The 25,802-nt window shown below is 42.4% G+C and overlaps 1 protein-coding gene across 5 annotated transcripts in view; it reads right to left on the bottom strand.

Moving 5' to 3' along the window:
- The window catches only part of MAP3K13 (mitogen-activated protein kinase kinase kinase 13), a 65,610-nt gene that overhangs the window by 25,911 nt on the left and 13,897 nt on the right, over positions 1-25,802 (bottom strand). For all 5 annotated transcript variants that reach the window (XM_082056310.1, XM_082056308.1, XM_082056311.1 and 2 more), the window contains one exon: positions 15,577-15,722. The gene's annotated coding sequence lies outside the window, so the exon portion shown is untranslated. The remainder of the gene's footprint in view (positions 1-15,576; positions 15,723-25,802) is intronic.

Below are 25,802 nucleotides of genomic sequence, written 5' to 3'. Positions count from 1 at the left end.
TGGAAACCCCCCGATTTGGGGACGTTTGGTCTGTTCTATCAAATCAAATCGCCTTCTCCCTGCCGTCTCGTATGCCGCTGTATCTGCTTCATGGGGAGAGGAGGCACGCAAAAGTTACAAAACTATTTTCAAACTGGCATCATACAGCCTTATTTAGGTACTTACATAAGCAGCCTGATTTTTCGGAGGTGTAGTGAATTCATGGTTTTGAGAGCATGATTATTTTCAAACAACTTGAAGTGGTCCAGATACATTGGTGGGGAATAGAAGTCGCTTAATACCACAATGCATCGATGCTGACTTGTTGGGGAAATTAATTTCTAGAATTCTCTTATATTACCGTAAATTCTGCAACGTGCACCCTCTTCCCTCAGCAAAATTTGATTGAACACAGACAAATTAGGTTGCCTTCGACCTCGATCTCCTCAAACAAGGCCTGAAGAGCATGTTTCAAGCTTTATCATCATGCCTCCCCTCTTCTTTTGGTCAGAGCACCAAGATTGGGCTGCGATTTTTCATGTTGAACTCTTCCCAATAAAAGAAATCTTAGTTTCATTCAATGCAAACATTTTCTTGAAAGCTTAAAGTTTCATTATATTTAACCTGTTTGCCGTTTGGGGTGTTTATGATCTATATGTGCCTCCTTAACTCCTATAGTGAAGAGCACAGTCAAGGGCCATTCTGTTTTCACCTGAGCGATGCTTCTGCTGGAGCAATGTTCACCTCAAAAGCGGGAAGCCCTGTGTGCAGGGGGATTGTGTGCACATTTAAGATACTCCCATTTCACAAAGTGCTTCCACAAAAGCAGACTCCAAGGCAGACCCTCCGATTTGAACTATTTTGATGAGTTCATGCACCCTGCAGTTCACAGATTTATTTTACGTCTATAAGGAAATGTGAGGCTCAGGTCTGAAGACGTGGTGGAGCTAAACAAGTGTCTTGCATGGACCGTAGTGGAGGAGTCTCCTCTTCTAGAGAAGCAAATCACAGCACACAAATAAAACATTACTATACTGTAAAGGCTACAACAGTACAGAGCGGTCGCTGCTCGGTTTCCAAACAGCACAAATATCCAGTAATATTAAATTAGCTTCCTTGAAGCATTATTTTCTATATTACCCAGTCAGGCATATTCTATGCTTGCACTTCCAATATACAAAGGAAATAAAAGCAGCAGTCTGACCCATGTTTAAAGGCGGAGAAACGAGCAGCTGGCAGAAACCAGCCAGTGGATACACGGCAAATATCAAGGCCAGAAGAGATTCCTGTCCATATCACTCCTTACATTCAAACCCTGGAGTTCCCTTGTTTTTTTCCTGGTTCTCAGTGATTTCCTTCTGGCTGCATTAGGTACAGCAAGGTAACTACACTGAGAATAGTGCTGCAATTTATGTGTATCGTCTCTGGACTAGCACAATACTCCTGGCTTGGAACAGTTCTTTAAAACATCCCAGAATCTAACAAAAAGAAGAAAAAAGCATGCTTATAAAGTATAGTTATCTTACTATGCGTATCTTGCAGCTGAGCTCTCACATCCCTTGTGATTATCTCTCAATTTCTACATGGAATTTGGACAAGAGGTTGATACACAGTCCTCTCCCATCCTTTGCCATTCCACACTGTACAACTTCAGCAGAGGAAAGAAGCGCCGGGAGCTGCTGAGCTGGCACTATCACTTCTGACCTTCGGGCTTTGGAATCGCACAATTTTATTACACACGATTCCAACAAACTTATTCTCTTCCTGGTCTCCTGGTGAGGGAAAAGCTGTCTGAGTGGATCAGATACTCCTCTTACACTGCACTTTTATGGTTTGACATGACTGGGAATATATGTTTGTGTTCTGCATAGTTGTTTTGAACACAAACTGTAATAGCAGATTTATTGACAGAGAATGAGTTACACACCATCAAAACACGATCTCTTTGTTTTCAGGGGTTTTGAAGACACATTATTCAGAGGAAGGAATTGCAAATGAACATATCGCGAAGATCCACACAGTATTGCTCTGCGGCTGAAAACAAACCAACCCAACAGAAAAACCAACCACAAACACCTCTATCTGGTTAGGTTTTCAAAAAAAGAAACTACACTATTAAGCTAACCCATATTAACTCAGTGCAGTCCAGCCTACGTTATAGGCTAATCTTTAACTATGGAGCAGCCCAAGGTAAAAGCTTGGCTTTTTCTAAGCAATCGCCCTTTGTCCAGACACACGGCTCCTCAAGGCACCATGTTTCTTCCCCACCACAAAGTGCGTCCCATCTCGCGCCCGCACGAACGCTCGGCCACGATCCCGCCCTACAGTTACATCATTGCCAAAACACCGTTCGTTTCTGATAAAACAGATGGAAATTTTTTCATCTGACCCACTTGAGATTTTGAGGCTGTCACTGCAACAGCTCCAAACACATTTCTGCGTGTGCCTGAACTTACTCTACAAGAAAACAGCAGATTTATCCGGTAAAGCCGGAGTGTTGTAACACTGGCTTTTTTGTGCTTTACACTGTCAGATAACTATTACACTACTTCTATACCTCCTAACCACAATATATACTCACAGTTCATTTCTCATCATTGGATGCTACAACACAGGCCAACTACCTTTTGCAAACATCATGATCATCACCCGAGCTATGTAGGAGCAATTGCTTAGGGTTCAAATCTATCACGATCATTCTAAAATGTTAACTGAATATTTTAACATAGATGTGCACGGTAAGGGTGTAAATATATATATACAGCTACGTTCGTATTATCAAACCAGAAGCTTGAATTGGTGTGTCTGCTAATTTAAGTTAGCCTTTATTCAATATATTCACTCTGTCCTGAAACAGGGACTCATCAGTTTTTGGCAGAAGTCATTTCACGGTTGTAATATACTTTTTTTTCTGTCGCCGTTTCAGTGAGAAAGAGAACTCTGTCTAGCTTTCCGGTCTGAACCCTTTCTGACAATGACAAAAATAGTTTGATATACCAGCCAAGAAATATTCATGCTGCCTGAATTGGAGCTCTGTGCACAGAGCAGCTGGGGGGCCGCTCTGCACCTTAGATCTTCAGCTCAGCCCGTCAGAGCAGCAATAAGTGTCCCCTGGACTCCAGCAGAACGTCAGGTCCACCAGCGCCTCCAAAGCCCAAGAGCAGGATCTGCGGGCAGCAAACCCACCCAGCTCCCCGACCTGCAGCTCACTGACTCTCCTCCAGTGGTATTTTTCTATTCTACAGCCCACAAAGTATTTTTCCTGTGCAAATGCGTCAAAGAGGTTTTTTTAACCAGAACACTTTGGCAGCCACTATGCTGTGGCAAGGAGTTTTGCAGCTTAACTGTTTGTTGTCTAAGGTAACACCAACTATTCTTCGCTTTGCCTCTCTCATTTAATTCCTTTCTTTGAATAACCGGTTGTTCATGGTTTCAGCGACACCTGAACCCTATTCATGTGCGATTTTATGAACTATTCCCATCCTCCGCTCCAACGTCCTTTTTCAAGTCTAACAATTCCCACTCTACCTTCTCACTCACCATATGAAACCTGCTCTGTGTCTTTGATCACCTCCCTCCATCTTTTCCATTTCTCCTATATCACCTTAATCAACCCTAAATTTGACTGACAGTTTTATCATCCGAGTTCACCAGAGCCTTCCAGTACTCTCTGCAGCTGGACTACATGGTTATTACCCTGAACACCTTATTTCCCTGGCCCCTCTTGCTTCAGAATATTCCTAAATGATCTGGATAAGGCAAGAAAAGGTAGAAAGTGTACGAGTAGCGCAATCCCCAAAGCAGAGCTGCATGACAACTCCTTTTAGAGAAAAAATGTTTCAACATTATTGTCTATTTATCCCTACTCTTAGTTCTTATCCTTCCACCAATCATTTGCCTGCGAGAAGGGTGTCCCTGTTATTTTATAGCTGTTTAGTTTCTCTAAGAGTCTGGTAAGAATTCTTGCCAAAATTCCAATGGATCAACCACATCTCCTTGTCTGACATCCTCTTCACCCCTCTAAAGAAACCGAATATGATTCCCAAGGCCTTACTTCACCTCTAAAGAACATGAAATTTGTCCATCTGCACCGGCTCCCAGCGTAGGAATGAACTTCTACCTCCACAAACACTGCACAAATATTTAACTAGGAACTCCTTCAACATAAGGTCACAGATTTGTGGGGGAAGAAGTGATTTGGAAAAAGAAATCAAGCATCCACTTATTTTTTCTTTTTTTTTTTTTTGGCATGAAGAACAAATAAAGAAAAAAAAAATCACCTTTGTGAACAAGGCAAAAAGCAAATCCACCCTCCCTTGTACTCAGGGAGACCTCTCCATTGACTCCAACGAAGGCGAGATTGATTCCTGTTTCACCTGCTAGCCGGCTTTGCAAAGCGCAGCTTGTGAAATAAGCAGCTTACATAACCGCGTATTTCCAGCACTACACACATAAACGCTTCCTCTATCCTGTAGAAGGTATTTTTGGATCTGCTAAAATGCTACTGCGTTCTCTCAGGGCTTTGCGTTCTTCTGCTCAGAAATTGCATAATCTGATGCCATAGGACATCGGTGATGTTGCATAAGGACTCGTATATCCGCTGCAGGATCATGGTACTACACATTTGCGCTGCGGAGCAGCCCCTCTCTGTGCTCCTAAACTCAGGCCCCCGGGTTTGGAGGAAAGGATAATCTATCGGGGGGGTGGGGGTAGCAAACCACAGACCATAATGTTGCAAGCATTTCATTTCCCAAAAAAGTGGTTTAACTTTTTATGCCTAATTGCTACTTCTGTTTTCCCCTCACTCATGTTGTTTGCATGTCTTGAGCTACGTGCATACATTAAACACCAGAAATTTCATATACAACGTTCTGACATCTCATTGACAACTGATACCCTCCAGCACAGGCTCATCAATACTGCTGTAAAACATTTAGCTGGTACAAAAGACAGACTAAATGCTGATTAGCCTTTTGTATTACTGAATTACTATTGGAATTAGTCTTAGATGGAAATTTAGAAATGACCTTAAGTTACACTCTTCTCTTTCATCTTTCCAGCTGTCTTCATAGTATGAATCAACTTTAAAACCCAGTCACAGACTTCAGGCTCTGCTCCTTTTCCCTCCTCATCCTTCAGAATTCCACGCTTCTTTCTTACCTCATGTTGTAGTACTAAATAGCAATAACAGATTACAGGATTTAAATTCAAATATCCTACAACTACAAAACCCAGGAAAAACTCAAATTCAAGTTCACAGACTCTTTGACATTGCCACACTGAAGCCATTAAAATGTTCCAGCGTTACCAACAAACAGTATCTTCTAAGTTCCCCCACTCGCAGAATTGAAACATCGTATTTTCCTCCAAGGAGTAGTGTTAAGATTAACTAATAGCTGAAAGGTCTTTGAGGATGAAGATTAATATCAAAGTTGTCTTTTCAGGAATCCAGTGAATGAATCAAACCCTCACTTTAATTCATGTGAGGCATCAAACCGGTCTCAGGTAAATTCACTCCCATGCTTGTTCTTATTTTTGTAGTACATATGAATTATTCAGTATTTGCAAAGCACACTTGACATGTAAGAGTTATACACAGAAACTTCTCAGCGCTAGCAGCTTACATGCTTCATACTCGGTATTAAAGTTACTAAACAACTGAAAGTCCACAAACTACTGGGTACATGCGACACTTTGGCCTCTATCAACATTACCAGAGTGCGTGGACCCGATGGGAAGGGAACACCTGAAATCCAGCTGGAAATCTCTCCGATGAGAAGCGACAGTAGTACTAAGTTGTATTTACTAAGCACCATACGCATGTACGAGCAAAGAGGATTACTCCTCAACAGAAGCAAGCATGATGACTTGCTCAGGAGCCTCTACTAAGCCTGTATTACCGACAGAGTGAGAGCAACATCCCAGAGGTGTGATCCTGCTCTTGGGCCGCTAGCGCTTGACGCGATGGGAATGCGACCAAGACAGCACACGCTACACACAGGCACGGCCTGAAGAACCGCAGAGGACCCTCCAGAGGCTGCGTTCCTGATCTTGGTGTCCTCCAGAAGGTAACGGAGCGATGGGCTGGGGACAGGAAAGAACAAGCATCCTAGGAATGAAGAAAATGTCCACACAGAGAGACCTCCGTTCCTCAAGCCCACTAGGCTGGAAAAAGCCCAGCCTCCCACCCACGGCCCTTCCTTTCTCCTTCCTCCCCTGGCGCTGAGCTAGCGACTGCTCCACAAGAACCAGCACAAACAATTCCAGCTTCACCCAAGGGCTATAAAACCCCTGTACTTTACCCAGAGACATCTATTCTTCGCCCTGGCCTACACCCAACTGTTGTTAATGCCTTTGAGCCCGCTCCAGCGACCGACTTTCGGTTGAGGTTGTAAACAGAGAAAGAGGACAGAGGTCAACATGCACGATGAGTATTTATAGGGGTGGGAGTAAGTACACCCAGTGTTGCTGCTCCCGGCCCACCTCGGCATTTCTGCCGCAGCTGCCAACTTGCTATTCAATCCAAAGCAGCGTGTGCTTTAGGTGAAGTGTTTACTCCTCGCTCCCCAAGACTTGGGAGTGATTCGCTGTAAAGTCACAAAACCAGCAGCCTACAAAAGACTAAAGCCCGTGCGCGGGACACATTTGCCAAGAAGGGGTAAAAATAAGAAGTCCTATAAGCTGGCCAGGGTTTGCTGAAGTGCCAAACCAACCCCTGAGAGCTTCGGCCTCTTCTGCAGAGGGAACATTGACCTCAACTCACTCATTTTGATCCAAATACGACTGAGAAACTCACTGGAAGATGTAAAATCACTGAGACTGCTGCCGCCTTCTTGCAAACCCGGGGTCGCAGGTGGGAGCTTGGTTTAAATGCTGAGTGCACAGCCAGGCTTGGGTGAAGGAGGAGGAACCTGCACCAATTTTAAATCTCTTTATCTGACCAATGCCAGCCTTTTATTTTTAATTTATGTATGAAAGCTTTATTTAAAGAACTCTGCCATTTTGAGAAGTCCTACTATTTGAAATCCACTGCACACACCTCAGCTGCAGAAAGCCTGGAAGGAGTATCAGGCATGAACAACTCCAGCCTAATCAGTCCCCGTCTCACATCTGCTGTTAAAAAAGTCCTAAGAAAACAGGAAATACTGTAAAACATTTCTTATCCTGCCACTGCTTAGAGCAGAACCACATTTTAATAACTACTAATCATGAAACGGCTTACCTATGAAGAGATGTGCAAATAAATCATTACTCAATTTTCTGATCCACTGGAGATAAGCCACTTAGCAAATCTTTACAACAGGAGACAAAAGAGGAAGGTTAAAAATGCAACCAGAAGAAAACAAGCCAAGCATTTTTAAATGCAAGTTCACCTCTAGCTGAGAAGCACTAAGAGTCCCTACCATGTATTCTGTGCTGAACGTTACTTGCTAACTCCAGGCACAGGGGTCAAAATGAATGCCAGCTATAAATCAGACTATCAGGCAGCAAGGGACAAAGACAAATAGGAATGACAGGACCATTCCAGATCAAAGAATCAGACCGGAGGTCCAAAATACAGGAAATAAAACTGGTGTTAGAGCAAAAACAAACAAACAAAAAAAGCCACTACAGCAAAAATGATTTATTTGTTTTTCGCAGCCAAAGTCTGCTACAGAAACAGCAGTTCAAAGGGTCGTCTCTAGAAACAAAAACCCACGTATGTTCGGGAACGCAACAAAAAGGGTAGTAACAAAAACTTTTAAAGCGATGACAACTTTAACCTCCGCACTCTGGGATGTCCCAGGATGGCTGTGGCTGCACGCACTGAGGTTACTGTGGAAAGTGCCCACGTTTGCCAGTCAGAGCAGCTGAATCTCTCATTTCATTCATCCGCTTGGTTTTTATTGCAAATATTTTCTCCCTCAAAATGATCCATCAGAATAGGTTCCTTTAGTTCCTTCTGTTGAACAGACTGCCTATTGATAAAATCAGTATATCCAAACACAGGGGCCTGATGTCATCTTTCTAAAATACCCAATTTTTCATTTCCTTAGGAGAGACATGTGGCTCGATGCGACCGAGCTATTGCTGTACCTAAACCGCCCCCAAAAACCAAAAATAAAAGAGCCGCTCCACTCATTTCATTGGGAGAAAACATGACATCATGGCCCATTCAGGTAAGCATCAATATGACAAATCTTGCCCCAGTGAACAGTATCCTTAACTGCAATAATACCCCAGCTTCCACATCTAGTAGGAAAATGAGGGGTAAAAAGCATGTGTTTAGCACACAGAGCCAGCTCAAACTGCTATTTTCAACAATAAAGGAACAAATTCCTACCCAGTTGATAGAGAAAAACACATCTCTTCTTCATCTCAATAATAAATTAAATTATTTATTACTCTAACACAATAGAAGAATTGTTTGATTAGCCCACAAGGAAAAAAAAAATACAATTGCCTAGAGGGCAAAAAAATACTATTCTGCTCCTTTATACCATCTCTAGTAATTCTTCTGTAATTCCTTCTATATTCCATATATACCCATTCTCCATTGCCGTTCCCTTCCCCTTTAAAAGGGGGGCACAGGGAGATAACGTGCAGAATTGCAGCTGAAAAATGTCTAGCACACCGACAAGCAAAAGGACAGGCCAGCTATCGGATTTACAAGCACCGACAGATAAATTAAGGCTTCACGTTCCCTCTTCCCTTCTCTCAGCATCATTTTGTCAGCCCCTTCCCATCACAAACGCAACATCCATCTGCCCTTCTGAAATAAACGGCGAAAGGGCAACGCTGAGCATTAAGCACACACAAAAAGCACACGCGCTTCGAAAAAGAAAAGGCATTCTCATGTAAATACTCACGAGGATTAAGGTTCTCTATGTGATGCTCCATTTTCTTGTTTTAAAAAGATGGAAGGCAAAAAAAAATAAAAGGAAGTGTTGCAAAATAAAAGGAAATTCCACCCCCCCGATCCCGCAGCCTGCTGCAAAGAAGCCCAGGAGCGTGCTGACGTCACGGATTCATGAATGGATGGAAAAGGGGCTGTTTGGCGATTCGGCGGCGCCGGCCGGGGCTGCGCACCGGCACAGGGGAGCAGGGGGGCGGCCAATCCGGATCTGGGCACCGCAGCGCCCAGCGTGCCATGCGGGCAGAGACGGGAGGCTGGAAGGAATTTGTTGGGGAGCGAAGCAAAGCGAAGCTGCGGGATAAAATGGCATCGCCGGCGCTGCGGTTCGGCGGGGAAGACATCCTCCAACGCCTTCGGGTCGTGGCTCCGGCGGGTTTCTGCCCCTCCGCGCGGCTTGAGTAACAACGGCGTATCGAATGACAGCCATCTGTTACGTGAATCAGAAAAGGAGTTTGTCGTCCCTCTGGCTTCTCTTGGGATGACAAACCCTGGGAGCTACTATGAAAAATAACTCAATATAAGCACGTACTGGGAGGAAGCTGCGGGGAGAACAATAGGAGGCTTGTATTTGATTAGTGAGGCAAAAGCACCAAAAAAATGAAAATAGGAGGACTAACAAAATCACGCATTCAACTCGCATCAAATATTGCCAGCAGCGGGCACGCAAGCTCACAGCGTCAGAGATGTTCAGAAACAAAAACCGGAGCACGCACAGTTTCGCACTTGCAGGTCTGTAAGGAACAGCGGGCAGGACGTCCGTGTATCGCAGCCTACCAGCCATTTTCATTCCATTTTTAATCCCATGCCAGTGAATACGCTTAATTCTGCGGTACCAGATGCAAGGGCACGGGGCAGCATTTTGGACACCTAAAGAGATGGCGATATCCCAGGGAACGCACGCAATGGCATTTATGATTAAATTGGACCTGGACGGGAGAAGAACACAAGTTTTGCATCTTTAAAATAGGAGGAAAGGAGCAAAGGGAATTAAGGCCAAGGTATGGAGGAAAATCTAGGCTGTAACTATGCAATTACACCTTCTTGGTTTAACAGAATTCATCAATTTGGTTTCTAAAAGTCCTTCTGAAAAACTTGTAGCCTCCCAATTATTAAGAGCCAGGATTTTCATATTTTCACCACCCACCTTCCTAGCAAATAGGAAGCAATTACGCCAAAAGAGCACGTCCCAAAACTTACTCTGGTGGAGCACATCTTGAGAGAATCCCACTTTTCCTTATGGAAACTGGGGAACATCCCAAAATAAACTGGGACTGCATGTAACAGTGATGCAGATCGGGGTTTAGAAAGCAAAGATGTCGTGCTACCACGTGAGCCAGCACCACTGATACCACCTTGTGTGGAGGGAAGAGAAGTATTAAGTATTATTATTCAAACCCCAGTTCTCGTCCCCACCCTGGGATGAAAACAACGGCTTCCAGATGTCCCTGGCCATTTCAAAACAGAAACAAGAACTGGTAATTTACTCTCTAAAACAAAAAGGGCTAAATTCAGGAACTAGAAGGGGGAGCACAGCACCGCGTGTAAGAAGTGGAAGAAATAGAAGGAAAATGGCTATAGAGTGAGAAAAGTCAAAATCAAAACAGAAAGGGAAGTAATTTTAAGAGGTTTCCAAGGGTTAATCGCAGTGACTAAAACAAACAAGCAAGCAGGGAAAATAGGTGGGAATAAAATCCCAGGAAGACTCCAGCATAGGAAAAGAGCTTGCACGTACAATTGAGGATTTTCTTCTCTCGTGACTTGCTTTGGCACAAGAACACACCATTTTATCTGTTTCAACAGCTCGGGTTAACACTTTCAAACACAAAGGTCCTAAATTTAATGTAACATAACCACCTTATCGCATTCTGAAAAAGAAAAAACAATCGCTGGCCTAAAACGGACGGCCGTTACAAGATTATGTTGGTAGCCAAATAACAGCATGAGAAAACAGGTTACAACCGGTTCCACATTTTAACACTAGCCAGGACACAGCTATTTTCATGTGTCGGTGGTAAATAAGTTGAGAAAGAGAAATGATTTTCCTGCTTCTCATTTAGACAAAAACACTGGTCCAAGCAGGGAACTCTGTGAAGTATCAGATGCTCAAGTTTAGTTTGGTATTAATGCGAAAATAGGGGAAAAATGTACAAAGTACAATGAGATATTAAAAATCCAAAGTTCAAAAGGGACCACAGTGTAAAGTTCACAGGTAGCAGGATTTCTGAAAGGGTGTACAAGTAACTGAGTAACTAAGCCCTTAGGAGACAGAGCACGTGAAATGGGTGCAATGGGTGCAAAAGAAAAGCTACAAGTGTTTAAAAAATATCTGTTCACCATATTCGAAGAAGACAAGATAATTAAGTACTTTCAAGCCAATTAGTAACTAATAGGAATGTTATACAGCATCTGCTAGGCATAACGTTTCAAGTTGGCACGTTGTATTAATTTGAGTCCAGTCCTGAAATACTAATTTAACAAGTTCTCCAATCCTATGACCTTTGATTTTAATAAATTGGAAAACTAGTAAAATCACAGAAGACTGAGAATAACAATATTATGCCAATATTCAAAAATAGCATACGTTTGCTATTTAGAGGCCTTGGTAACTTGAGGTTGAACTTGGGCAAAAATCCCAGTGATTGGAAAGGAGCCGTCCCAGTGTCCTATCTCTGACGGTGGCCAGAAAATCAAAGCAAATGCCAAACGCTTCTTGTGGCATATTCCCCTAGCAAAAGCAGGAAATCAAAAAAAGAGACAAAAGTGACTCAAAGGCTGATTTCATAATTATACACCAATAAGGCTGTTTATAAATCTACTCGGCACACACTCGGAGGTACAAGAGGGGCTCCGCTGTGAAAACTTTCTACCTGGATGAATAAACAGGTGAAGTGAAAGAGCAAACGATTCTCTAACAGGAGAAAGCCTGGGTAAATATTTGCGTGGATAAGATGGCTAGAGGCAGATTTTATTGTCGAGGCCTAAAATCCATGAGATCTTTGATCCACTATCCAACCCCGTAGGCATATATTCCTTTTCTGAATGTCCTGATCTTCAGCGGTGGGGTAGGTGACAGGAATGAAGGTAGAAAATATATATATATATATACACTTAACTCATCAGATCTTCAGGCTTTTAACCAGAATCTCCCAGATGTGAGACCTTCTTGGAGCAGAAACATCAGAGCTGCCTCTGCCCACAAACCAGCATCGCCGGGGAGCCATGGTGAGATGTTTGGGGGTGGTTTAGGTCTGCTTAAAATGCAGCCAGAGAGCTGGAGATGGCTATGAACCCATAGATTCACAACACCCAGAGAGAAAGCCACCCGTAACATCAAGTGTCTACCCAAAAGCTATACAAACAAATTCACAGACACTTGTGCCACCACTGTATGGTCTTCAGATGAAAGTGCTACCAACTCCTATTGCCAAAGTGAACCTTCCTACAGCAAAATCACCTTCCATACAGTTGCTTGTTGGTTTTCTGAGTCTGCTCTGCTAGATATGATGGGTAGGAGTACAAAAGCCTAAATGATGACTTGCTTAACCTTGTATTGCCTTTAGCAACACTCCAAGAACTCAAAATAAAACTCACTGAATGCACTACAAGACAACAACAAGACAAACGCATTATGCCTTCCCTTGTTTAAGCCTGAGGCTGGTATGGATTTTAATTAAGGACTTTCCAGGTGTTAACACAGAAAGGGAACAATCGTCTTCCCAAATTTACAGTTGTCATGGCCAGATCCTTTCCTCTGGTCAGGTCACTTGCACTTATCTCCTTCCACACTGCCCACCTGTTTGTATGAAACCTGGAGGAATTTTGTTATCTTCAAAGCTCCACCTCTAACGTGTGGTTGAAATCAGACAACGGGGTGTAAAAATATCAAGGGGAGGAGGAACAAACAGCAAGGCAGCCTAAATACAGATAGCCAGGAGTAGGGTAATACAGCTAAAGAGATGAAAATCTGCTTATTTGCTGTTTTTTTTCCTCATTTGGAGAAACCCTTAGCAGAGGCCCCGTGAGAAAAACAGAACTGTTTGTTCAGGGAAACAGTCACAAAATAACGTTTCTCCCAGAAAACATGCCAAAATGAAGTCTTCCATAACGATAATTAACTCTAATAGAATTGCCAGCAATGAGAAATACTGCAAAAAAGTAAAAGTATGCATAATTAGCAGTTATAAGTGACATTTTTAAAGCCAACTGAGCTACAGTCACTTTTCCCCTTCCAGCTTAGGAGCCTGCAAAAAAATGAGAGACCTGACAACGAAGTCTCAGTATTAGCACCATATGGAAAGAAAAGTCCTATAATTTCTGTTACTCCCACAAAAAAGGCATATTCTCACAAAAAAAAAAAAAGCGTGCACAGGGAAGCTTTTGGGGGAGGAATTAATGAAACTGGAGAAGTGATTAAAAAATGCTGTACTATTCCCCAAGGTCAAGTTTTGTTCAGAGGAAGAAAACCACCTGCACAAATATAGAAACAAGTGCTGAGCAGCTGTGCTGTAGATAAGGATTTGGGGGAGAGAGAAAGACAGACCGAGCGCAAATTACAAATATCGTGTTGTCACAAACAAGGCAACTTCTACCCACTGACAGGGCCACAAATGTCCACCCAGTGACAGAAGCACCAGCCTAAGAAGTCACGTTGCCTCCTATATTAGGAGCTAAAGGGGAAAAAATTCATCTCGCAAGAATTGTCCAGCAATAGTGATGATGCTTTGATGCAAAGGGTCAAGATGATCTTTTGGAACCTTTCAGGCCTCTTCTCCTATGAAGATACCGCAGTACTGAAAGCTTTGCTGCAAGACCAGAAGGGAAAAAATTCATCTGATCTTCTGCAGCACAAGGTCTTGCCGAATTACATCTTTCCAACCTTGCTTCTGTTATACAATCTCTCTGAGGAATATTATTCAGATTTCCACCAAAAAAACCTGCAGAAAGCCCATTAAGACAGAAGAATTCAAGCATTTATAGGTTAGAGACTACCAGAATAAGGCACTCTGTTTAATATTAAGTCTTGCCTGTGATCAAGTTCCTTCAAGAACAGCGGTTCAACCCTATGTAAATATTCTCAAGACAAATAAAACCTGCTCAGCATCTACCTCCCAGACTCCCGTCAGTCACGAAGCGATCGGCAGCTTCTCCTTCAGAGTTTACCCATTTTTCTTCTGTCTCCCAAGAGACTTCTGTTCCCCCACTGCTAAATGCAGCCCCTAGAAGAGCCCCTTTGATCTCTGAGGTATCATGACATGGAATTACTCACTTCATGAAGTCATGACAAATGTTTAAATAGTTGCAATCACGATTAACAGATTTTTGGTCCAGAATATTTGGATTGAGAGCATTAAACTTCTCAGCAGTGGTGATTTTGAGCCTTGTTGGACAACATAGCATGATGTATAACAGAAGGCACCCCCAAAGCAGGACGCTCTCAGGAGATGTCGTATGGCAAAACAAATACTTGCTGAATAAGTGCAAATACTTGTGAATGAAGTCATCAAGCTGTTCTTAAAGGACAAGCAAAAATTAAATAGCCTTCACCAAAAGGGCTGATAAAAGCCCATGTCCTAATACTCCAACTCAATCAAACCATCAGCTACAGACTACATGATCAGAAGTTTGCTTGGTTCACTTGCTCTCCCACTACCTGCCATCTACTAAATGTCAGAGTGTCCCTCACAAGCCGTATTTTCTGTCCTTAAGCCACCTCTATTCCACCACCACTATGCACACAGCACTCCCATATAGAGCGCCTTGTCTATGAACTGCAAAAAATAGGATAAATAAGAAGCAGCAGTGTTGATGAAGCAACTAATAAACTGTCACTGATGAGCAAGGACAGGGTAGTTCATGCTACTAATTGCTTTCATTGAGACGAAAACAGGTTCAAACCAAGGGTGAATTTAATTCTTCAATAAAATACTTCACCTTAATTATAACTTGTAATGAGAGACAGCTAGAGTCTAAATATATGGATGCTCTGCCTCTACAGAACGCACCACTCCTCATAGAACAGCTAAAAACTTTTATATTAAGAACTGAATTTATATTAAGAAGTGAATCCCAAAATGTAGCTCCATCTCACATCTTCCTACAATCCCATTCAGAGGTGGCTCAGGCACCTCCTAAAACTTACACATCTGTAGCTTTCTCTGCATGAAGTATCTCCGTATGACAAAGATCATACAAATGTAAAGAAAAACCATTTGACATTACAAACATTCAACATTCCAGAAATGAACAGCTGCTTGAAAACAAAAAAAATAGTTAAAAACATATAGTTCTGATGTTATTGAGCCTATAACCTGCTCAGATTTCAAAATAAACCACAACACTCTACATTTTCAGGAACTTTGCTGGTGTCTCTACTCCAGCTACAGCCTGGATTCCTGTGAGGACGTCTATGTCGTCCAGCCAATCCAGAACAAGTACAATGAAGAAGTACTTATAACAATAGAAAAAATAATATATCAAAGTTATCGCCTCAGAAAAATCAATACATCTGAATTAAGAGATTCCAATGCTTTCAGAATTCTAGTTGAAAAACCTAAACAGTGTAAAATTAACTGCAACTCAGTCTATGCAAACACCCTTTGGCGCTTGTGCTCTCCCTGTTCAGGAGCGAGTGTGTTATTGTTTCACGTCTTCTCAACTTCCTGATGAGTTACTAGAGTTTAAACATCGAGACCTGCTGATACCTGCTCATTTTCCCAGGTGCACTGAAAGCCCATGTCCTCTTGGTTCACTGCACACGCGCCTCCTCTTCACATCAGAGAAATGAAGCTGCGCTCTGAAGCTGCGCCACGAGTAACGTTTAGGACAGTCCAGCACTGAATTCTTCGCTCTAGAAAGAAGAACAAGACAACTCAGAATCCTACTGAGCAAAGATGTATTTAAATAAATGATCCAGTGATCCATTCAAAACATCCCACTATGCATCCCAATGTCACATGGCACATTTAAATGCAGCAGAAAACATCCAAAATTAAGCATGTACTTTCAAAAAGAAGCTGGGACTAGAAAAAGACCTCAACACATTTAGTAGATCCTTTCTTAGCACACGCATACACTCTATAATCCTTTTACAGTACCATTTTAATCTATAATTAAGCAAGCAGCTCCAGTAAAAGAGCTCACAGCTTTCCATATTGAAAAATCACATCATTCAGGATTGGATTAGATTTTAAATAACATCCTTCAAGATAATCTGTTAATGACTTTTTACACTTAATTTTATACCTAAGCTCGAAGTTATTTGTTTTCCTAATTTTACACAAATTTTAGGAGAAGCATAAGTTACTACAGTCCTCCTACATATATACAACTCATAACATCTTTCTCTTGCTATCCCGAGATTAGCTTTCAGGATTATCTAAAACATTATGTAGGAAATACAATAATGAGATCTGTCACAAGAAGCCTTAGTGAGAAAGAAGGTGCCACCAGCGCTCTTGTAGAGGAGATAGTGATGACTATTGGTGGGAGCTCTTTGTTTTCTAGGGGTCCCCCTCACAAATCAATCAACCCCACTATTCAGAATCTTTTCTGCCAGCTGGACATTAATATTCTCACCCATTTAGTTACCGGCAGTCAAATATTCTGAAACAGCCACTTCCAACAGCAACATCAGAAAAACAATCTCGAAAGCCAGTTGTGAACTAGACGGTACACGGATGTACACAACTTAATAACAGTTACACTGCGTTATGGCAAACAAACATGAAAATCGTGTGTTTGAGAAAAACAGTTCACAGTTATAGAAGCTGAATAATTTCTACTGCATATGCCCTAAAAACTAAGGAAGGATACTGATACTTTACGATAAAATCCTCAGCACATGCGCTTCCATTCTAAAACTTTTATTAGACAAACTTTAGAGCTTATAGTTTTTTTATAGATTAAAAATGTTAATATTTGGCTTTGTTTACAAGAAAATTACATGGTAGTTCTATTAAATCAATGAAAAAAGCCATTAATTACCATCTTTACCACTGTTTTAAGACAGGAATGGTGTGTGTAAACACAGCAAGGTTGTTTTCTTGCTTAAAAAAAACAAACATTGAAAGTAGATATTACAGATTAAATAATAGTACGGACTTGAGAGGATGAAACACACAAATCCAGAAAGATTGTATCTGATTACATTCTAGTTTTAAACACAATTCACGTATATAGAAAACAGCACCTAAAATTGGATATTCATAAAAAACACGAGACACTAGATACCCGAAGTTGGCAGAATGCCATAATGATAAATTATTGAATTTCACACGAATAAAAAAATACAGCCTTGTAGGGATAGATTTTCAAACATCATTTGATAACTGCTCGCAAAGGTGGGAATTGTCAGGACTTTTACCACCGGAGGAGTTTCGCTCTTCCTGCATTTCCATTTACCGCCACCTTTATCGTATTGACCTGGCTTTTAACACTTGCTTTCCAGACTCAACCTTTCAATCCAGTATTTCTCATCCTAACAAAACACCAGCAGAATTCTCAGTATTTGGCCTCAAACACTAACTCCTGCAGATGGATTTCATGTAAAGAACTGAACAAACAAAACATCATTTGCTTTGAAATTCTTCTACTTGCGGTGAAAGCCGAGCTGTACCACAATAGGACTGTGAGCATTGTTTTCAACAGAGCTAGAATTTCATTTCCTACGCCCAACTTAAGACGCAGTAAAGATGCTGCTAACCACTATAACACATTTTTGAACCCTCGCAATCTCATCGATAGTTCGAAATAAAATGTTTTGTGCAAAATAAATACTTACAGGGAAGGCTGCATAGTGAACTTTGTCCCCAGGCCGGCTGTTCCTGCACCAGACCCAGGCCTTGAGGCCTTGGGATGTTCCTTTCCCACTCAGCAAGGTGGGAGGGTTTGTTATTTAACTGTTGGCTGATAACAGCTTATCAGGGACTTGTCAAAGGTTAAACCCAACAGGTTTGCATGGGAAACGTGCAAAGAAAGCACAAGGGAAATGTTGAATTAGTGCTGTCTCTCCTGTTGCAGCAGGTCCCTCCAGTAAGGCCGCAACTCTCTTGCCCACCGTGACCAGGCCAGCAAAGAAAGTTGCACCAAAACCCGTGTCCAGAGAAACCACAACTAAAAGCATCTTTGAAAGCCAGTGAGAAGGCAATAAAAGCGCTTTCTTTCAAAGGAGGAGCTTGTTTGCCTGCTACATTCGCACTGTCTGCCACCCGGGATGGAAAAGCTAACCCCGAATCTTTGAGCCTGGTCCTTAAATACGAGGCGATTTTCTTACTGTTGCCAAATTGATCACTGACACCACAGCTCTGTGACAACCCAGTGGAAAACAAAAACAAAAGAAAAATCTTCCATTTCAAGCCTGCTATGGTATTTTATTTCTATCCCAAACTCACTACTGAACTATAAAGAGCTGATGCAACTTTAAAACAGAAAAAAAAACCAGAGTTATAGACTCATTACTAATTCATCCTGGCCGAAGCTGCATACCAGCACCTGCTGCCTCTCTCAATTAACAGCAAATATTGAACAGTATTGTCATTTAACAGTGTTTACTGCCTGCTGCCCTGTCCGCTGTCACGTTTTTGAAGTGTTCTGGCAAAATTTAAAGTATCAACATTAATAAGCAGAGCTTCGTTTAACCCCTTATTTATCAGGAGAGTTTCTGGTAGAAGTGCTTTGCTCACTTCATACATCCATTAGGTGCTTGGCAATAGCTGAAGCCCAAAGATGGAAGGTGCCACTAAAATGGTACTTGTAATTCAGAGGCACACAGGGTGCTTGGCTTCCGCAGAAGCAGCTCTCTTCATAAATGAAGACAAAAAGATGAAACAAAAGAGGAGAAAAAGGAGGAGACTGCACATTCAGCCTCTGTTGCTGAAGATTTAAAAAACAAACAAACCAAACTGAATTTAAAAAAAATAAATAAATAAAATCAAGATACAGCCACTCTGCAGGGTGATGAGACCGATGCTGTGATCCCTAACAACCCCATCTCTGCACAGGGGAGACGATCAAGCTTGTATTTGCACTTTGCCTTGGGTGACCTGCTTGCCCTGTGGTGTCAAGTTAGCTGGAAGCCACTTATGTCCAAAGGACTGTACGTATTTTATATTTCATTTACACTATGTGTTCCCAGCAAATCGGCAGCAGCACCTTGGAGGCTCAGCTGTGAGCTTACTGCCAGCTGGGCCAGGGCCAAGCTGTGGACACCAGCGACCTGGAGAACAGAGGGGATGCTGAGCCAGCCGAATTACACTGCAAGGTGCACACCAGCTATTTCGAGACTACATGAAAACATCAAGCAGCTTCTGTAGTGCATTTATTATAGTAAAAGCTAGAATAATGCCATTGAAGCTGATATTGAAATGGGAAGAATTCAGTTATTACTGAGGTATCGGACCTTTGTACTAGCTCTTCTGCAGAGGCAACTGTGTTGTAAGTATCCAAGGAGCGATGCTCTGAGGGACTTGTCAAACATACAAGGGAATGGCTTTGCACACTGGGTAGCAAAAAGTAGTCTCGGGATCTGGCCAGGACTTTCTGAGCCTTTACAAGCATAATCTTCTTGGTTTCGCTCATTTGGCTCAAGACTCCTTATTTTCTCAGGTACCCTCTATCTGTATCCTGTGCAACTCTAATATCCAGTCCGGTCTGTTAGGAAGATTCATTCCCTCCAGGTTGCTCCACCACCTTTGTGCTGAGACTGTCTGAGGTCTTCAGATATATTAGGTGATGTGACTAATACCTGCCATCTGTTCTTTGTTACCTTCTCTCCTCTCCTGAAGAGGAGTCATCAGTGAAGTGCTTGTTCTACTCGATCTATTTTAGGAGCGTGGGCTTTTAGCACCCATCCAGCGCTGTTTTAAGCTAAAAAAGTTAAATCCAAGAAGGAGAGCATGCTCTTGCAGGGAAGACGGAGCATTTGCAACATCCCTTAGGTCCTGTACAAGTCTGTGGCTGGGCTCAGAAGCAACCCTCTTTTCTGTAAAAGCTGTCTTCACTCCCAAGAAACAGAACCACTGCCCAGGTTTCAGGCCACAGAGGAGCCTGCAGATCAGGTCCAGGGCTTTGAAAGTATCTGACTGCTCTCCATAGAAACCCAGTCAGTCCACAGAGCTCACAGCATCAGCAGGTAAGATGCTGCAGCATTGTGTTACCTGGTTTGAGGAATAAGAAGCTCCTACCCAATTACACCACCTCGGTACAGATGGCTGAAAACAGAAATAGGTACAAATAACTGAGGCCATCAGCCTGGGGTGAAATCTTCCAGCTCAAAGGGAATATTTAGCATTACTTATACCAACGGCTGCTCCCCATAAGCTACGGTTAAGGAAAAAACAAACTGGACACACAAAGGAAAGATGGGCTGGAAGAGAGAGAGGCCAGTGCAAAATAATCTTCCTGTATTTCTTGCAGGAGCTGTGTCAAAGTGCAAAGAAAATCATCACACTGTAGGAAGCTGAAAGACTTGAGATGGAGCAGCGAGGAGTCTCTGGCCCCATCAATGTTTAATTTGAGCAAAGCAGCAGATTCATAGTAAGCATAGATCTGCTGCTGAAATGCACACTCCCGCTTTGATTCCTAAATGACACAAAGCGAAAACATAAGGATAAAAATAAAACAGGAGAAAAAGAACAGGGAGATTTTTACACCTGGCACTACAGATGCAGCGTGCATAAGCCAGCAACCTACTCAGCTCTCTCCTTTCACTACGGCACGAGGGTTAGACATATAGAGAGAGCTCTGAAATAGGCACCTCAATTTCACAGCTCTCACAGTTCAGCACGCTGCTGGGGTAACATCACCTGAGAACAAGAGCTATCGCACCGCTCCTCAGAAAACAGCAAGTGCTGCCAATCTCTGATGAAAGGCAGCAAGTTACCTGCTAAGAAAAACTGTAGAACCAGAGGATGAAGATGCATGTGGAAACATGGAAGAAAATGAACCTCCAGAGCCCCAGAAGCAGAAGAGAGACCCACCTGGAACTGTTCCCCTCACAACACTTCCCCTAAAAGATGGGCTGATTTTCTCCATGTGATGTTTCCCTTGCAAATAAAACCCATCAGTAAGGATCACTCCTTCCCCATAATTTCATTGAGTTGCTCCCATCACACTATAAACAGTAAACTGAGGCTGGTTAAATAAAATTTTGAGGGGAGAAAAGTTGCTGATTAGTGTTTCTTCCTGCCTAAAATGCAAGAAGATCCTAAGAAAAGAAATTAATGCATTCCATGACTCCTATGCAATCTCCACCTCAATTTTTCTTCCTTTTCCTGCTCTTTACCTCCCCCAGCCTGTCAACTGATCACCATTATCCCCTTCTTTCCCCTCCACCTTCAGAGAGGTGTCTATTTCCTTCCCCTATTTACATCTTTCTCAACTCAATTATTTTTCCTGCTTCCTCGTCCCCTTGCTGAAATTCATACAACTACCTCTCTCTCCTCTGCAACCTCCACCAGTACATCTCATCTTCTTGTCTGTCTGCAATCCTAAAGAGAAATGTGGTTTTGCTAAAATCAAACAGAAAGCTCCAATTAGACCCAGATTTCACCTCAGCAGCATAACTGTATTTTATTGGAATTATGACACTTATCTCAAGCCAGTTACCCTCAAGTACTGAGTGGACAAGCATGGAATAAGAGCAGGAAAACCCCAGTACAAGAGAGCCTCACATAGCTGAACACACTGGCAAGCTGAGAAATAGCAAATGATAAATGCTACGGAGCCTACTCAAATCTGTCCAGCCTCTGAAAACCTCCACACAACAAGTATAGGTCATCACTGGATACAGGTTTCCTTTTTTGAAAGTATGAAGAGCCTTAAAAACATATACACCAGCATTCTCATATTGTGCGCTCTCCTCAATGTGGGGAGTACATTTTAGAAAGCGGCCATGGATTCCAGAAGCAGCTCCAACAAGTAGTTTTCTTCTGGGGTAGTGACAAAAATGAAGAAACAGAAACCCAGAGCCTCAAACAACCGACCAGGACACAAATGTTGCAATTACATGCACATCAGAAGCCTCTTTTCCACTGCAATTAGCTGCTAGGAACAAACTTGCAAAGCACCTTGGGCTGTCCACACGCATCTGAAGTGGGAAGGTATCACCACTGATAAAGCAGGACCTCAATTTTCACTGCGGGCCGCTCCGAATTTCCAGCTTCCCGAAAGCTGATGTCCCACGGCATTTCTCCTTGCAGAACGGCGACCTTTGCAGGCCTCTGGAGAAAGCAAATCCCATACTAAAAAGATACGGATGACAACCAAAATGCTGGTGTGTCACGCTACTCAAATGACAGCAAACATTAAATATTTACATTGACACATTACGATACGACTCTACTGTAACTGCAGTCTCCTGAGACACAACCATGCTATTTTTTCTTATGAGAAACTCTCTCTTACTCTGAATAAGAGACAAGACGGTGCTGAGTAAGCAAAAGTTGTCCTGTATCTTATCAAACCCTGGTTGATGTCCTCACTTTATATAGAGCTTGCAGAAGGATGAACTCCCATTTATTCCCGCTGAGGACTGGTGACTGTTTTAATTGTTGGCAGGAATTGGGGGCCAGGGGAGTGTCTCATGTGCTAAACAGAAAACAAAACAAACAAAAAAATGATGACATCTTGCATATATACTGCAATATTGCTTTGAAGGGGCCACTGTGTTTGGTTTAGCCCGAACAAAACAGGCTGAAAGTCAACAAATATTTTTGAACAGCTATATTCAACCACCAAAGCTACTTAAAAGTAAAATGACTGTGAAAAGTGCTCTGTCCTTTAAGTCACAGAGTCAAGGGTGAGGAAATACCCTAGAAGGGTACGTAACCAGAACATGGGAGGTGAATCGCAGGCCTGCAGACCTGCACATGGACAGTGATGCTTGGCAAGATTTTTCTATCAGTTTTACAACACCAATAAAGTTCCCTCAATAAACACAATCCCAGCTTGCTAGAAAAAGTACTTCTAATGGAGTGCAGTTAATAAAACACACACCATGAGCAGAAAATACAGGTTAAACAACACTCTGTGTGTCTGTGAACTTCAACCACATCAATACAGACTGCCAGACATTTTTCCCCATTCTCTTCAAACAGAAAGCGTTTAGGAGTTTTTCATTAGTAATTCTTCACACAAGCTCATTGATATAAACCTGGTTTTGGGGAAAAAATAACCTATTAAAATTCTATTGTGGGACCTTATTTTTCTACTCCTACCATGTCCCTGTGTAAGCTGGGTTGCAAACCTCAAGGTCAAAGCTCCGTGCTGACATGGATTTGTTGAGTCCCCCAGGGAGACCAAGAAAATAGTAAAAGGAGCATGTAGAAGGAAGGCTGAAAGACACCTCAGTACGCCTTGTGAGGACCACATCGAGGTTTCTGCAGGAGATTGCTGGCTGGGCTATAAATACTAAATAATCCTTGGGAAACTGTCCTGCTCACCTGCTGAAGAACTGCAAGCCATTATAAAGGAAGACGATAAGCTGAATTTATAACGTGGTAAACTTCAGGGCTGAAGAGATGGAAAGCAATAGCAGGTGGCCTTTGATATCAAGGTCTTTGCTATTACAGCTTCAGTGCATATTCTCCTGCTCCAGGCAATCACTTGATCTCACATGATGCCCAGAAAGACCAAATTCTACTTCAGAGGTTGAACAAGGTACAGGAAACATTTTTCTCTCAAAAAACATCTTGGAAACACGAAGCAATTGGAATGATGCGGCTTTTTTCTCCTGCCAAGTGCCCACGGTAACAAAAGTAATCAACATAAAGGCACAAAATAAGACTTTGACAGTAGACTGTTAGTGCCTGATACAGGTTGGATTTTTCTAGGTTGGATTTTGTGAATATTATCACCTGAGATGACATGAGGGACAATTTTCTTTAGCACATTAGAAAAGCTTGTTGAGAAGAAAAGAAACCTTAATGCTTACCCTGCCTCCCCTTTGGGTTTGCCTTGTATCTTCCTCTGTGTAAGAAACAGCTTGATTAAACTCCTTCCTTCCCACATTCTTCACGGGGAGGCACTACAGATGCAGCCCCATTGCTCTGAACAGTTCAAAAGCAAACATGTTGTACGGATGATGAATCCCAACTAGACAGGAACATACGCATTTTAATCTTAGAAGCACAGAGACTAACCCTGATGTTGAAAAATGTAGAGAGAGGGGCCTGTATCCTTACCCAAGTGTGAGAACCATTTCTCATGCTCCGGATCGATCGTCAGTTCAAAACGAGGAAACACAAGCAGTGGAAATCTGTTCCCTGAGCCCTGCAATAGCTCCTGCGAGCTCAAATGTGCTGGTGCACCTTCTTGTTTTTCTGAGAGCATGACAGGTAATCCCAAAGGTGGGATAAGGGCAGGACAGCACAAGCAAATGAGGAGCTCAGGACAATCGCATTCAAAACTCTCTTGTCAAAGGGAATCAGAGAATCATTTTGGTTGGAAGAGACCCTCAAGATCAAGTCCAACCATAACCTCACTCTAGCACTAAACCATGTCCCTGAGAACCTCATCTCCGTCTGTCCAGCCCTCCAGGGATGGTGACTCCAGCACTGCCCTGGGCAGCCTGTTCCAATGCCCCACAGCCCTTTGGGGAAGAATTTTTTCCTAATATCCAACATCAAACAATGGGATGAGGTATGGTGGTTTCTGAAGATGGCACCAGGGTTCCTCAACCCTTTTTGAGTGGTTCCTGACAGTCCACACAGGTAAGAGACGAGAGTTAGCCATGAAGGTATGGCTAATGATTACTCATTATTCCCCATTTTTTCAAATCTATAGCTTTAAATATCAGCCAGACTGCTGACTGGAGAATAAAGATACAGCACTACCAGAAATTATTCCTGAACATTAATCCTCAAGCACAATGCTGCATTCATTGCAAAGAAGGGTAGAGCAGAATATCTTTTCCTTTAACGAAGAGCCTCACTTCTTCTTATAGGTACTTTATTGATTGCCAACTCGGACTAGAAGGTTAACAGCCAAGAAGCACAACAGTTACTGGTCATGACTACTGACGTGACAGAAGAATATAATACCTCATGAAAAGGAGGTGAGAAAGGTATGTTAAAAAAGTACTTGGTGTTACTTCTGCAAATATTTAAGTACCTGTTAGGCAGTGAAAGGAGTTTACTAGGGTTTCTTGCAGCAGGAGGGAAGCAAAGCCACGGGATGATGGCAGCTCTCCTGGGTGGCACAATCTGGTGGTACTAGACTGGGGAGAAATGACTCATAATGGTTCAAGCACCAGGTTTGACAGCAGAGAAATAGCCTTTCCTGACAAACATGCGGGTCAAAGAAAATCACATATTCCTTTGACCTCTATGTCTTACTGCAAACACCCATACAGTTTGCCACCTTTAAAAAATTACGAGGGAGAGTCAAAATCATTCCTAATCCACTTGCACGCTTTGGCAACATCAGCCTATTTTCACCAGTAACTGCTACTCACCCTTCTTCTGTTCTAACTTCTGGTATATTTGTGTACTCTCCCCTCTCACCACCAAGAGTGAGAGCTGACACTTCCCTCACCCTTTTTTCCCCCCTCTTCTTGAAATCTTATTTCCACTGCTCTAATAGTTCTTGACTTAACTGGGACAAGGAAAATTATTCTGGGCTGCTCTGTCCTAGCAGTTAGGCTATTCTGCATTAACCATCCAGAGCACTGAAAAATTCTGCTGAAGCCCCAGGCAACCATTCTGCACTCCCTTCAATTCGTGGTTTAATAAAATCACCCATTTTTACTGGACGTGTCTATAGCCATATATATACATATGTACTTTTTGCATAAAAATCCTTCAGTGTTAATAAAATTCAGAAAGTTCTCTTCACTGCTACACATTGCAAAGTTCATTCAACAGTATTAATTCCAAGACATCCCAATAAGCTAAATTTCTATCCAACCTTAAAACTAAACTATTTCTTAGGT

This window comes from Streptopelia decaocto (assembly GCF_964273445.1).
Source record: "Streptopelia decaocto genome assembly, chromosome: 6".
Classification (NCBI taxonomy): domain Eukaryota; kingdom Metazoa; phylum Chordata; class Aves; order Columbiformes; family Columbidae; genus Streptopelia; species Streptopelia decaocto.
Note: the sequence above shows the minus strand (reverse complement) of the source record. Positions and strands in the feature narration are given on the sequence as shown.